The following is a 13,273-nucleotide window of genomic DNA, read 5'->3' on the forward strand; positions in this document are numbered from 1 at the left end:
GTTCAGCAATGACTTAAAAACTTTCATGGGTGCGAGTCTCGCCAGAGCGCTGCCCCCCTCCCCTTTCAGATAGCTTGCTCATGTGGAGTAATTGGTTTTCATGTAATATTTTATTGCCATCTGACTCGAGCAATTCCTGACGGTAGGCATGGGCAAAGCACCAAGAAGTGCATGCCCCTCCAAACAGGCTGAGCCTCTCCCAGAGGAGCCAGTTGCCCCTTTTCAGTTCAGATTTGTACCTTGAGACGCAGGTGTTGGAAGTTTTCTTCTAAGAGATTTTCTTTCCTCTTCCCCTTTAAATCTTGTAAGCAGGCTTCTCTGCTTCTCGGGTAATTACAGTTATTTTTGGAGCAGTGAATTCACATTAAGGCAGAAAGTATTTACTGCAAAAGGCATAAATGCAGGTGGAGACGTTCCTGCGCTATGGCGAGCATTGAGTGGAGGGCTGTGCTGCACCCACGGCATGTGTGCAGCTGGACCAGCTTGGCCCCGTCCCCATCCACGCGGGACACATGGCTCCTCTGTGCAGTGACAAAGCCTTGGGCACCCAAAAAAAGAGCCATCCTATTGACTAGATTGGCTGATATGTGGCCATCATCATCTTATCTTATATTCTTCTGACCAGAATCTTTAGCCCGTCCTGGTGCCAAGGGACCAGAGCTCCCAAGGAAGCGAGTGCCAGTGGGGGCCTGTGTACCTCCAGAGCCTGGGGGGTGAAAAGGAGAAATGGTCCTTCCAGGTAGCCTATGGCTCTTCCCAAAGAGTCAGGATCTCTTTATTCCCCAAATAGCCTGATCTCCCCTCCCAGCCCCACTATAGAAACAGATTTACTTTGGTCCTGCTTTTGTGCAGAGATATCCCTCTGTAATCTCTCCACTCCATTTTTCATGGCTTTTAAAAAGTGAATTTGACAGGGGGAAGCACTGCTGTTGTGATAGCTCTGTAGACTGAACTCTTAAAAGAAAAAAACCCTATTGTCATTAGAGAAGAGCTGAGGGAGCACTGTTTGGATTGAGTTGGATCAGTCTGGGTGATAGAATTCAGCATTCAGGGTTGAACTAGGGCTGAGCCTCTTGTTTTGCAGGCGTACGGTCCCACGAGCAGTTCCCCTGAGAATCCAGCTATGGATACCAGACACCTTATCAGGGTTGCCACAGCCTCCTGAGAGCTGCTGCATTTTTTAGCTGGATCTTTCAGAGAAATGCTTTTAAGATAACTTCTGCATCTGAACTTTTTCCAGAAAATCACAGAATAATTTAGGTTGGAAGGGACCTCTGGAGGTCACCCAGTCCAACATTCTATTCAAAGCAAGGTCAACTTCAAAGTTAGATCGGGTTACTCAGGACCTTGCCCAGTCAAGTTTTTAATATCTCCAAGGATGGAGATTGAGCAGACTCTCTGGGCAGTGTAAACACTCTCATGAATTTTTTTCCTATAACCCTACTGAATTGTCCTTACTGCAACTTATGGCCGTTGCCTCTTATCTCTTTACTGTGCATCTCTGAGAGGACACAGGCTCTGTTTTTCTATTTAGGTTGTGGAAGACTGCGATTAAACACCTCCAGAGCCTTTTCTCTTGGACGCTAAAAGCCTTGGTCCTCTCAGCCCATGCTTGTGTGTTGTGTGTACAGCTCCCAGATGTCTCAGTGCCCCTCTGCTGCACTCTCTCCTGTTTGCCAATCTCTTCCCTATCCTGGGGAGCCCCATACTGGACCCAGTATCCCAGACACAGCCTCACAGGTGCTGAGGAGAAGGGGATAATCCCTTCTTTTGGCTGGCTGGCTGGCTATGCTCTTGCTAATACAACCCAACAAGGTTAGTCTTCATTGCTGCAGGAGCATGCAGATGATTTATGTTTAACTTGATATCCCTCAGGATGCCAGGTCCTCTTCTGCAGTGCTGTCACGCAGCCAGGCAGACCCCAACCTGCTGAAATAAACCTCTACCAGTGGCAGACTGGTCACGTATGTGCTGTGATGGGATTCTGGATTTAAGGCTGCATGGGCAATATATCTTGGAAGTTCATATTTGAGGGTTCAGCTTTGAGGGTTCATGTGACAACCACATCATGTGGTCAGACCAAGAGATTTTCCTCCACTGCCTGTAAATATCATAGAGATATATAGTCATTGGAGAAGAAGTAAGAACTTAAGGGTGAAGTCAGATACACTGTTGTGGCTGCTGCTGTGTCAGGCCAAGAGGTTGCCGTCCCCTTAGACATGCCAGCATAACTGCAAGCAGAATTGCTTCCTAGCCCAGTTCTGTCAAAATATTTGTGGTTAGTTTAAACACAGGGAGGGAGATGATGATGTTTGTGGAGAAAAGATAGGAAGGCGACAAACAGACTGCAGGGAGAGGACGTTGGTTCCACGCTGGCATGGAGGGACCTCAAACAGGAGCTTGAGCATGAGGGACAAAGTCAACCCAAAGTCTTTGAGAGCACCAACCCACAGACCTGGTGGTGTGGCAGGGTCTTCTCCTTCGAAATATGGCAGCACTGGAAAAGCCATCAGCGATGCCATGGGAAGTCTCTTATGCATCCCAGGTATTCATAGGTCCCACTCCATCCTTTCCCCTGAGTGTTTTGAAGAGGCTATTCAAAAGCACAGGTGGTGGGTGAAGCTGAGTCCCACTGATTTTTGAAGGGCACAGAACTCCCTTGAGCATCTTTGAAAAATGTAGTTAATTAAATTAGACTTGCTTAAGAATTGAGTGGAGTGAAAGATTGTTGTGGGTAGATAGGTATACTGTTTAATTGCACAAAAAATGGTCATTTTTCTTAGCTTTTTCATGTAGACTTGGAGTGGAAGGGGTGCGTTTGTGTGTCTGAAACGTCAGCTTCAGATCCTTTTATTGGTCCATGGCTTGTTCTGGGATTACAGTATATTTGGGATGCTGTGAACAGAAGGCAGCTCAGGGCAGTGTTTTATGTAAGGTAGCACTCTGCACTATTTTTAAATTTTTATGATATGGCAGGCTTGTTCTAGTATTTTAATAAAATGAGACATGCTATTCCTTTTCTACAACAGCAGCAAAATCTAGTCTAGGGCTGCCCTGCTTGACAGCTTGTGGCAGGATTATAAAAAAGAGTTTGTTCTGGGGCTATATATAAATGTTACACGTGGGTGGAGGCTGGACAGAATTGTCTCATGGGTCACATCCAGTATGCAGAGCACCCTTTGCATAACTTTCTTCTACAGATGATGGCTGTCAATAGCATGGAATGGTTTTTGTTTGTTTGTTTGTTTTTTAATTTCACAAAAATGGGGTCTGTAGCTTTATCTGCCTCCTAGAAGAAGGGTTGAAACATCCCTGAGCCTGGCACCTGGCAGACGTGCACTGCGCACCTGTGGGGTGGAAATCTGTATCTCAGCATCCTATATCCCTTCTACCTTGCAGCACACATCAGGTATTTCCCCAAGAAGAGGCTGGCTGATTTATCTGCCTGACAGTGGTGAAGGCAGATGGAGATAGGTGGTGATGGTTTTCTGCAGCACTGCTGTCCTCCTCGTCTCACGTGGACCGGGGAGTTCACCCAGAGCAGGCTATGCGCTCGCCAAACACGAGGCACGTTGGGCTGCTGATGACAATGTAGCACATTTTTCCTCTGCCATTTCCCAAAAAAAGTTTTGTTTGTGACATTTTTCCCCCGATTCTGCCTTCATTATGTCTCCATACAGTAACGCCGTGTATGTTTACAGGCCTGATTCTCCACAGGTCCTAAGTCCAGAGCCACTCTGTTAGAGGTAAAATAAACATGTGTGTGCTTTAATCATGTGAGCTCAAATAAACACGTGTAAACTTCTTAAAAGTTAACTAGGACTTGCTCAGGTTTTGATAGTTTAACTGTGGTTAAATGGATTTTATCAGATTTTCCTGAATGATTCACCTCCAGGCTAAAAATAAAACAGGAGGCGCTTTGGGGTAATTTACAAAAGAAGGATGCATGAAAGCCAGGGTTTGGAGTCAAAGCATCTTCTCTTGCAGTCAGAGTATTGCATGACAGCCCTGATAATTCTGTGTAAACAGCCTGATGTGGGAGAGACAGGGAGGCGAGAAAAACAACGAAGAGCAAAATTTGGCAGATTCATGGATGTTACTCCATAATTTTACTGTAGGAGCTGATGATAAGAATTTACCCAGCAGGGTTTTAAAAATTCAATAATGATTTAAAAAAACCTCACTGATGTGGGGAAGGACAAGGCGGGGGGGAGGGGAAAGACCTAAAGACAAGATAAGTCGTTAGAGATGCAAGGAAATGCTGCTGTTGTCTTCAGGCGAAATCTATCGGAACAGAGCACCATAAATCGAAGATTCATTGCTCCCTCTGCTCATTAGCTGTGTGAAACTGTGACTAAGCTTGAAGGTTAGCTGGTGTAGCGCAGTATTATTGTTCCTACTGCCTTGCTCTGAATCAGGCTGCCTTGCTAGGTGCCAGATTTCCACTATTTTTTTTCCACAATGGGGAAAATTCTGCAGCCTTGTATGTCTTCTGGCTTCATTAATTTTTGCCTGGACAAAGGCAAAATTATTCGAGTGGATCTCTTATTTATTAAAGGAATTGAATTTGTTCACTAGACTAGACTCGGAATATAACGGGCAGCAATGTAAAGCATGAAGGATACAAGCCCAGTGGACATTTTTATTTTAACAATGAAAATATGCAATCTGTCTCAGCAAAATACAGCTGCTGAGCAAATTAACTTGTGTTGAATGCTTATTGGGGGCCCACAGCTCATTCTTTTGTTCTTCCTGTTCAGCAAATGTGTTTTTCTGACTAAGAAATAATAGATTGTGGCTCTCTAAAGCCTTTCATCAGATGATCTCAAAGTACTTGGCAAACATTAGTGGTTTGCTTGGGAGAGGCTAAACCTTACAGTATATCCAGTGGATGGTACCTAGAGAGCAGGGTGAAAAGTACATTGCAACTGCTAGAGAGGGCTGCAAAATGTTGGGCTTAATATGACTAACAAACACCAGGTGATGTTCTCTGGCTGGGTGTCTCGTGTTAACATTGAGATAGTTCTTCTTTCATTTACGACAACATTAAGAGTATGTAATAGTGAGGCTTCCCCCCCCCCCAAGCTAAGGTGCTTGTGCCCACCCAAATATCCACATAACTTTATTGTGGTGTCTGTGAGCCCTGGCCCCCATCCAAGTCTTTGTTCCCATTTCCCTATGCTGCTCCTATAGAAAGTAGCCCGTCCCACCTACCAGCTGGGAATTTCCCTGACACATGGGCATTCTCTGGGTAATACAAGATTGGCAAATGGTGTTGTGTTGCAACACACACACACACACACAAACACACACCCCATCTAAGCAATGAAGTATGTTAGGAGTGCCTGAATATTCAGTATCAAAAGACTTTGAGCTGTAGCCTCTCCAAGCTCTGTCTCATCTGGGTTGCAGTCCATAGGCGCTATAGGAAGTTAATTAGGAAAGCCCTGGAGTTGTGGTAGTTTGAGGTAGGGACTGGAGTGGTCTCCAGTCAAGTCCAGAATTAGAGCAGAGGCAATTTTCTCACGTCTTCTTGATTACTCCTACTTCACTGTCTTGACTTAGAGACTCTAGAAGGTACAGCTGACGTTGCCCCGTATTTGCTTTTGCTTGCAGTTTTTAGACTCCTGTTGCCACTATGCTATTCTTTCACCCACTATTCAAAACCAAGTTGACAAAATTCTGGCATGAAATCAATAACCTGCTCAAATGTAGGTGTTTTATACAGGTCTGGACAGAGTTCTGGGTTTGGAGCTAGGCTGGAGCTAGAGCTGCAAACCTGAAACTCCATTTCCAGCTGTCTGAACTTCGCAGAGGGGAAAAATGCAAACTTCTGGGTTAAAAAATTATCCACACAGTTCCCCAACCGGTAGAGTACTCGTCTGATGCAGTGCAGGCAGCAGAATCCTTAAATAGACAGTAGTGAGAATGCCACTGAACAGTCACTTTGGAAATACAGCCTTGTGAGAACACCTCTGAATTTTGACAGCACTGGACTTAAGCGTATGTTCTCTTTTAGACCCAAGCATGAATTCATTTGTAATGTAATTTTGTTATGTAGATCTGAGAAATCTGCATACCGTCATCTTTGACCCAGCTACAGACAAAACCTCTGAGAGCTGGGGTTTCATAAATAGTTTCATGCGGTGCTAATGTAACCCAATGGAGCAGAGGGAGGAGAACAGGGTAGGACTGAGAGCAAGCCACTGAGTGCAGCTCCCAAGAGAAAAAGAAAACTTCAGCTCTACGAAGAGATTTACATAATGTCAGGAAAAGCGATTTAAATGCAAATAGCCTGGTAAGATTGTTAGAAATTTTGCAGTGGTTCTGGCAGCCAGGTGTAGCATAAAGAGAAAGGGAGCTAAACAAATATCTCCTTCCTTCTGTGAGTTCATTTACTCACAACCCAGGTTCATTCCTTTGGCAGGTGTATTTTCCCCTTCATCTTAAAAAAACCCAAACCAAACAAAAACCCCGAAGAAGGCTGACTACCCCCTCTTTCCTAAACACGCTCTTTTTGCATTACAGCAAAACACGCACCCACCTGCAGACAGTGAATAACCTTTCCAGGTGCTATGTAATATGTATATTGAATTTGCCATCAGGTTCTATAAGGTGAGGCAGAGATCAGTATTTTAAAACACATTCTCTTCTATGTCTCTTCTTGTATCATTCGCTGCAACACAAATTCAGGTATCTGGGGAAATGACCAAATCCCTTTTTAACTCCGCCTGTTTCAAAGACTTCACAAACTGTTAAACCTGCAGCAGAAGTTTAGGATTTGCCCTCCTGAAATGGTCTTTCAGAAAGCAAACCAGAGCCGCGGCGCGGGCTGCCGGGGAAATGCCCCTTGTGGGTCACATGTGCCATGAACCAGGATGGTGCTGCCAGAGGGGGTGCGGCGAAAGCCTGAGAGACGTCTCAGACTCTTGCGTGAGCATCGAAGGGAAGGGAAGGCTTTTTGGTTTTCCTGTAGTAATTACCAAACTGCATGGTGGGATTCTCCTGGTGCATGTGAAAAAAAGGAACCAAACAAGCAGGGGGAAATGTTGTTTTCCCTATCAGGCTTCTGGGCCCGTGTTTTGGACGAGGCGTCTGCATTTTCAGCATTTTGCTTTGGCGGAAGCTCAGACAGAAAGCAGGGATGATCTGATGTGACGCTTTTGACCTTGTAGCTACAGCTTTCTAGTGGTCACAGGTTCACTCTATTAAGGCTTTGGGAAGGCCATTTAAAACTCCTAAAGGTAAACCTTGGCTGCACTGAGATCCAAAGATCTTTTCACCATTGATTAGCGTCAGCTCAAGTCGCGCTGCCTCAATTTCCCCCATTGTAAAATGAAGATACAAATGCTCTCTGGAGTCCGTGAGGGTCTGTTTGTTTGCTGCAGGTGCAATTGTGATCCAGAGATCAGTTCCCAAGAAACAGGAAAAAAAGAATTACACAATTTCTGTTAATTGGCTACCATTCACTGTCAAAACAGTGCTAGGTGTTTTGTTGCCTTCACGCCGCAGTCGCTGTCGGGGATGCTTGCAACGGACCATGTTAGCAGAGAGCTGGCATGAATCCCTCCACAGCAAGCATTTCATCTGCTAGACCACTCTCTTCATGACATTGCAAATGTATTTGTTCTCTTCAGAGATGCTGCATTGAGGAATTTGCTGGGTCTCCTTTACATCTAACAGGTTTTTTCTCCAGAATTAAATGATGAGCAATTTCTAAATGAAAAGAAAAAAAATGGAGAAAGGATCCATTTTACTTTGCTTATCTCCCAGTACCTGGACAAGTTTAAAGTACCATATCAGTCAGGCAAATACACATCTTCAGAGCTAAAATCACATAGCATCTGTTCCAACTTCTATCAGCAGAAACACACGGTGTTTCACAGAAAGGCTATCTGATTTATCCAGGACAGCCCTTATCAAGAGCACAAGCAGCCTATATTTGTAGTATGTAATATTTTGGGACTTAGGAAGGACTCCACAGTCAGTCTGTCTGCCTCGCTGGCCATGTGTCACCAGTGCAAGGGCTGGTGGTGATGGAGTGGGCGTGAGCGTATTGGGAACCTCTCTGTGCCAGTAGGGATTCACACTAATGGGCGGCAGACTTTTCTTCATGCGATTTTGAAAACATTTGCTTAAGCAGAGACTTGCACCCCAACTTTCTGGATAGACTGAATTTAGATTTGAATGCAGGCTTGGGCTTGCACTGAAAATATTTATTCCTTGTAGCAGACCTACCCAGTGAGCCCGACCTGCTTTGGCAGTAGCCAGAAGTGGTCACTGTCTTGTGGTCACTTGGTGTGTCTCTACGGAAATCTGAGTTTGGCTTTTGAAAAGGCCCCCATGCTAGGAATTTTTTTAGCTTGGCCAAGAAGCCAGTTAGTGCCCTGGCTGTGCTTTCACTGCTTAGGGTCCCTGCAGAGGCAGCAAGGCAGCTTTCCAAAGGCTGTTTTGGTCATTACTGATCCTGGCTGGATTTGAAAGCGCTCCAGGTACTGTGTTGTTTCCTTTGTGTCATAGGTCTGATCTGGCAGAGTAAGATTGTTTTGGGTTTAGACTTTTCAGAATTGTTTCCCCCTTGTGAACTTTTTCTTTCTCCAGACTTTGCGTTTTGCTTATTGACCTTTCAGTCAAATGGCTTCAGTTGATGTCGCTTGGCTCAGTAAAGCATGTGAAGATATCATAAGATAAGGGGTTAAACCACCTCGCTGATGACTGCATTTACCCTTTACTGCAGCCTTGACAGTCTTTGGAGCCGTCCATCCCTTTCCTCTCCCTCCCTGTAGATCTTGGCTAGAACTTTTCCCAGTCAGTCCTACTGCACCCATAGGACTGGAAAAAATATCCATGAGCTATGCAATATAATATGCGAACACTAATCTAATCGAGCAATTATCTTCACTTGTGAGGGCAGATGAGATTACTCACCATGAGAAAGGTCATAATAACAGAGATCAGCCATCATGTGGTGTTTACACACACTGATTGGTGGTTTATTGTGAGATACTAAGACACAGGAGGAAGAGTTATCGCGAAGCTGATGTGATTATAGGTATCTCTGCCTATTGTAATTGGATTTCTCCTGGTAACAGAAGAATGTTTGCAAAGGAATCCACGCTTGGTGCTCCACTTTTGCATGCTCTGTGTAGTCCTATACTTGCTTTGATCTCCAATGACACTGTGATATTAAGAGTAGTAGTCTGACTACTGTTAGCTCTCAAATTTCAATATATCAATTAATGATCTCATATAAAATCTTGAGGCAAGAAGATCATCGAATCTTGTGGAAAGAAGATTCTAATTTTTCTATTTTTAAGAGTTGCCATGTTTTTTCTCCCCGGGATTTGTGTGTGCTCATAGGATTTGAGAGTACTTTTTTTTGTGGGTTTTTTTGTGTGTGGCTGGATCTGCTCCCTCAGTGAGGGAGAAGGGGGGAGGGAGACTTACTTTTCTTGGTAATAATCTTTATAAATTTTATATGCTTAAATCTATACAAATAACCAAGAGATCATTAAGTGAACTCTAAAACTCCAGACTACATATTGGAGAATTATCCTGTGTTTAAAAAAAGAAAAGGACATGAGTAAAAAATTAGTCAGGAGCAAATGATTGAACAGACAAATTACCGTCCTAGGAGAAAGGTTTTCCTACCATGCTGAGTGGACTTCTATAGGTATAGCGCTGCTGGCTGTGAACGAATAAAAATATAGTATCTTGACAAAGCAGCAGTCACTCACTCGTAATAAAAGATGTTCTGCTACTCCTAACCCAGATCTTGCTGTCAAACACGATCTAAAGCTTTGCTTGGTTTCATTTTCTTCTCTCTAATTCATTGTTGCTTCCTTCAGACGGGTTAATCAATACTCTGAAGACTATTTTTAGATTCAGTGACAAGTTGACTACACCCTCAAGGCAAAGAGAAAAGTTTCCAGGTCTCTCTCAGCCCTTGGTTAGTTTGGAGAATGGCTTTGCAGGAGAGGGAAAGTGACAGTTTTCAACAGCACAATATTTTTAACCTTGGTTTGCTACTAACAGGCTCAGGTTTTCCAAATGTCTCACTAATGGTGGATAAACATGATTGAAACTGCCATTATACTGGAGGAAATGGTTTTAAACCTTGTTCTCCTGCTTTTCTGTGGCTCCTCTGCTGTAGCTGTTGTTTTCCTGCTGCAGTACTCTCTGGGTTGAGCATCTCAGGGAGCCCTCGGTCCCCTCCCCAACCATACCCCTGCCCTGCATCCCCATCTGAGCCTCTGGTGCCCACCAAGGTCCAGGCCCAGTTCCACCTCCGTGCCCGGCCATGGTCTCTGGGCTGAGCTCCAGGCTGGCCAGCCCTTGGCTCCCCACTAACACTGCCCCGTGGCTCCAGCTGCCCACTGGCTGCTTGCCCTGGCCCCTGCCTGCTCTGGGCTCCCTGGGCTGGCAAGGGTGCCGGCTGTGAACCCAGCTCCGACTTGGGCACAGCAAGGTACCACTGTGGTTCTCCAGAACTAACCAATCTGCTGTTTGCCCCCCACGGTATCAGATAGGACGCAGGTCCAAAGTGTCACGCTGGGGGGATCAGCACGTGGGTGCGCTGCCTGTACTGTGCCTCTTCAGCATCTGCAGCTGCAAGGTTGGCAGCTCCGCAGTTACTTTTGTCTTTAACCTCTACCTGTTTGCTTAGCTGGGATTTGAACAGATCACTGCATCCTTGCGCTAATTACAGTTTAATAATTAATGCCTATCAAAACGCTGCCTTTCAACTGCCATTCATTTTGCTCTTTGCTTGCCAAATAACTTCACCTTTCCCTCGCTGCAGCCACTGTGTTCAAGGGTGACAGAGGTAGCATTTCTTAATTTCACATCCAGTTCCTTCTCTGCCCTGTATTTTAACCCCTCAGTGGTCTCAGTTCTACTCCCCAAGCTAAAAGATACAAATCACTTTCAATACGCTTGTCAAGATCAGAAAGCAGGCTGCGAATAAACCGAGCCCACGTTTTTTCCATACAGCTCCACAGCTGATCCTCCAGCAGAACAAAAGCAAAAGAGACGGCAGGCAGGCTGGTCACTGCTGTTTGAGGTTGTAGAGATTCACTCAGGTTTAATGTGTTTTTTTAGGAATTAGAGACTCAAATGCACAAGAGGCTAAAGGGAGCCAGTTCTCTATTCCCAGGATTTTAGAGGCACTGAGATGGAAGAAAATGGCTAAGGAATTGTAAAGGCAGGAAAAAAATTATTTCCTGACCTTTAGCCCAGTGATCAAATTGGCTGGCAAAACCAAGGAGTATTTGGCACCTAAGCTAGTGGCTTGGTGACTCTGCAGCCTGGATATCCGTCCATTCCCAGCTGTTTGAATGCCAACAGCAAGGTTCATACGGTGGTGCCTCTGCAGCAAAATGCAGTTGCTGCTGAGCGACGGTGTGAGTGTATTGAGGAGGGACTGCACACCACCAGGAGCTGGAGAGAAAACTGATTTTTGCTTGCAGTGTAAATCATGGATCAGAAAGAAGCTGAAACTTGATTTGAACAGTTTTCAAGGACTTCTGCGCTACATCTCATTAGTGTTAATTACAAGCTTACACCAATGATTAATCAAACATTAGAAATGTGGCAGACCAGGATCTATGTTACGTGAGCTTTGAGCACCTTCATCGCTTATTGCTAGGGGATATTTGATCAGTTCCTCGTCATTTTACTTTGTTTTAATCAGCACAATCAGCCCATCACTGACAGTAAGGCTGTAAAGCCCCTTTATACTTCCAGCAATGGATCAATAAATGTTCGTCTCTCCCTGTGTTCTGCCCATTCACACATTTGTCCTCCAGAACTGGAGATGTCAGGACTTCTCCCCAGGGCTGCTGAAGTCGCAGCAGCCTGGAGTTGTGTCTGCCGTGTCAGTGATAAACATCCAGAAGAGCTGCAAATAGTTACTGCGCTGTCACTCTCTGTACAGTTCTAAGGTTAAAAAAAGATCAAAAAGATGTTCCAGCAGTCATTAAAAAAAAAAAAAGAAGTGTTTAATGGTGTTGCAGCGGTAATGTGGATATGTCAGACATAAAGCCAAGAACTGCGTGGGTGCCTGAGGCAGCATCTCCCTCCCCTTCAGGCTTTGGAGGGCAGTGGGGCTGGATGGGCTGGGCACCCTACACTCTGCCCTGGCTCCACCGGCCCCATGGGGAAGTGGGACTTGATCTGTCTCTCACCAGCACTGGAAGCTACAGACCTCACCCGCCTCCATGCAACTCCCAGCAGATCTTACCAGTGGGGCACAGAGAGGCTGGAAATCAAAATCAAGGCCGGATTGACTGGGCTTTCTCGCAGCTGTGCAGCGGCACGTGATACAGATGTGGAAGGGGCTGGTGACCAACCTAAGCTTGGAGACATCTCCTTCCTATCAGAGGCAAGGGGCTGTATAAATTGCTGATAGATCCACCTCTGGGGGAATGCTCTGACTTTTCTGCTTTTGTAGTCAAATAGGATTTCCTACTGAAATAGCTATAGTTCAGGTTAAAAATGTAATGCCTCCTCAAAAGGTTCATACCTCTGAAATACACATGCTAATCTGATCCCTCTGCTCTTTTCAACCACCATTATGAACACGGGAATCTTAAAAGAAAATACAAAATGAAGATGTGTTTGGGTCTCTGTTTGAGACAGGCCATTAACCAATTCATTGCCTGCTCTTGTCAAGGGAGATTGCTCAGCCCCTGCCTGGTCAGAACTGCTGTCCCAGGCACAGAGCTGGATGGAGAAAGGGCAGGCCTGACAAAATACAAATTATACAAATCTAAATAATCACACCAGTAAATGCTAAGGTGATAGCTTAAGAAGCTCCCTGCTTCCTGGAGGTACCACGCTGCGTTAATGGAGCAGGGCAGGCAAGAGCAGCTCTGCCCGGGGCTGGTTCCCCACATCGGCTCAGCGATCCCATGTCTCCACGCACCACGTCGGCCCCTGGCTCGGCTCCTTCTCCTTCCCTCCAGCTCTAGCGGGGCTCCTTTCTGTTTCCTTTCCTTTCTACCTCAGGTGCTTGAGAGCACGGAGGGACAGAGAAAAGAGAGTCCCCGGCAAACCCAGGCTGTTCCCCAGAAGGGAACGGACTTGGGGGCAACATGCATGTACTTTTATAGTTCTAATTTTTTCTGCAATGTTTTTTCTTACATTAGCATCAACAAACAGGCTCTGACCTTGCCTGTTGATGCTTTAAATGCCCTGTTACACAGCAAGCATGGGAATGAGTTAGTCACATGGAAAGTACTTAGTCTCACATGGGCTGTTCATGTGCAGGGAG

The sequence above is a fragment of the Egretta garzetta genome, unplaced genomic scaffold (assembly GCF_000687185.1).
Source record: "Egretta garzetta isolate BGI_Z169 unplaced genomic scaffold, ASM68718v1 scaffold209, whole genome shotgun sequence".
NCBI classification, from domain to species: Eukaryota; Metazoa; Chordata; class Aves; order Pelecaniformes; family Ardeidae; genus Egretta; species Egretta garzetta.